The 2,610-nt window shown below is 31.3% G+C and overlaps 1 long non-coding RNA gene across 4 annotated transcripts in view; it reads left to right on the top strand.

Annotated features, from left to right (window-relative positions):
• Window positions 1-2,610, top strand: part of LOC106476767 — a 9,652-nt gene that overhangs the window by 1,886 nt on the left and 5,156 nt on the right. For all 4 annotated transcript variants that reach the window (XR_001291931.2, XR_001291930.2, XR_002609275.1 and 1 more), the window contains exon 3: window positions 2,301-2,394. This is a non-coding gene — a long non-coding RNA (uncharacterized LOC106476767). The remainder of the gene's footprint in view (window positions 1-2,300; window positions 2,395-2,610) is intronic.

The following is a 2,610-nucleotide window of genomic DNA, read 5'->3' as shown; positions in this document are numbered from 1 at the left end:
TACAACGCCACCTACTAATTATTAAGTCTTCCACTTTATCTGTCTTTATGTAAGTAAGTCTGTTTATACTAAAACTGAGAAGGTTCACCAACATTATTCATCTATATTTCAATTTTCCAGTTGTTATAATCGCAAATTGTAATGTTGATTTTACTTGAAAGTATTTGAAGTATTTTAATGAAATATGTTGAAAAGCATTTGGTTTATTTACCCTCTTTCACAGTTCGTTTCAAGAAGTGCTTTAAGGCTGTTCAGTTGTATTTCGATCTCATGAATTGTCACCAATCAAATCACACACACACACATAAGGAACTGATGTACGCCTTTCAATAACTAGGTATAGACAAAACTAATAGTGGTTATTATACTGAAGTTCTTTATTATTACCAAAACCAAGTATTGAGAAATTAGTGTGTAGTTATGAGTGTTTTGGAAATATATTATTCTGTAAATTATTAATTGTGTGATTTTCTGCAGAACTGAATAAACCTTGTCTATGAAATATCGTATTGAATGTACAAACTTTGTCCCTGAAATCTTGTAAAGTTGAACATTTTGTTGTATTGATAAGCTGTGAGTAATAAACATCATAAGATATTTGTATTCACCAATTGAAACTTTATAACTTCAAGATTAAAAGTTACTATTTTATTGAAAAGTTTGAATGATTGATTGATTATGCCAATGTTTAAATCCAAGTAATTGTCCTGTGTAGAATCTGTCCGTTAAAGTGTGTGTCTAATGTTAGCATTACATAAGGTGCAAACATGGATGGAACAGTGATGATCTAGATGGAACAAAAATAAACCAGTAATTAAAAATAAGGAACTGAATTAACACCTTTTGGTCAAATAAATTTAACGCATCACTTGAGCATTTGATGAAGGATAAGCAATGCACGATATCTTCTGATTGTTAGGTAGAATGAGTTACTTCTTGTCCAGTCACTGTTGTAAACTAATGATATGTATAACTTCTAATCAATCTACTACAGTTACTCTAAACCTACTGTACCAAACACATGACTGAGTTCTGGCTAAAACGTGCTTACATGAAAGATGTCAATAGTTTTTCTTTCACAAATGGACTTCAACTTTAAAATGCTCATTTTGAGAACTTCTGCACATTAAAAACACCCCTGCTATAATGAGCTTAATTTGTAAATAAAAATCCAAGTATGTCAACTGTTACGAATCATGAACCTCAAAACAGAAACAGTCATAGATTTTTATTAGTTTTACAACCACATTTGATTTATGCAGGACATCTTGAAATGTCAGTGATTGGGTAGAACTACATGAACCAAGATTACTTACAAGTGATTGGGTAGAACTACATGAACTTAGATTACTTACAAGTGATTGGGTAGAACTACATGAACTTAGATTACTTACAAGTGATTGGGTAGAACTACATGAACCAAGATTACTTACAAGTGATTGGGTAGAACTACATGAACCAAGATTACTTACAAGTGATTGGGTAGAACTACATGAACTTAGATTACTTACAAGCGATTGGGTAGAACTACATGAACCAAGATCACTTACAAGTGATTGGGTAGGATTACATGAACCATGATCACTTACAAGTGACTGGGTAGAACTACATGAACCAAGATTACTTACAAGTGATTGGGTAGAACTACATGAACCAAGATTACTTACAAGTGATTGGGTAGAACTACATGAACCAAGATTACTTACAAGTGATTGGGTAGAATTACATGAACCAAGTTTATTTACAAGTGATTGGGTAGAACTACATGAAATTAGATTACTTACAAGTGATTGGGTAGAACTACATGAACTTAGATTACTTACAAGTGATTGGGTAGAACTACATGAACTTAGATTACTTACAAGTGATTGGGTAAACTACATGAACCAAGATTACTTACAAGTGATTGGGTAGAACTACATGAACTTAGATTACTTACAAGTACTCTTATCCCAATCATAAATTTCAGAGTAGGTTGTAACTGTATTCATAGTAGGTTGTAACTGTATTCAGGCTACTTCTTTTACATGTCTTTGTATACTAATTAACCTTGATTCAATGTATCATGTGGTGTTTGGTTTTATACTGTTATATGTTTATATATCAGTTGACGTTAAAATGAGAAGATCATGTAACTACAATAAGGTATTAAGAAATTGTTTTTAAAACAGTGTTCTGTGACCATAAGATATCATCATAATTTTTTTATAGAGAAAAAAAAAGATGCATAAAACTTTACAGTCTTTGAAATACACTTAATACGGGCAAGTGTTAACATCTATCTGTCAATCTTTTGATAGCTCCAGAAAAGCTAACATCAAGTCAGTGTGTATCAAAAAAACGTGTGGTGAGTGTATTACAGCTCACCCTGATTGTGCCTGGTGTTCTGATGAGGTGAGATTTTTTATCATGTATATAATGAATTCTCAGTTTTTTTTCCATAATTAAACAATTTATATGTATATTTATGTACAAGCTTGTAATTATCGAGGAATGTAGAGAATAGACTGATAAGCTTTGAAAATGTTTGAAATAAAGCTGAAGTAGGTGATGTAAAAATAAGGTTATTACATACAAGATGTTGTTATCAATAAAAAAAACTTCAGTAAC

The sequence above is a fragment of the Limulus polyphemus genome, unplaced genomic scaffold (genome assembly GCF_000517525.1).
Source record: "Limulus polyphemus unplaced genomic scaffold, Limulus_polyphemus-2.1.2 Scaffold11501, whole genome shotgun sequence".
NCBI classification, from domain to species: Eukaryota; Metazoa; Arthropoda; class Merostomata; order Xiphosura; family Limulidae; genus Limulus; species Limulus polyphemus.
Note: the sequence above shows the minus strand (reverse complement) of the source record. Positions and strands in the feature narration are given on the sequence as shown.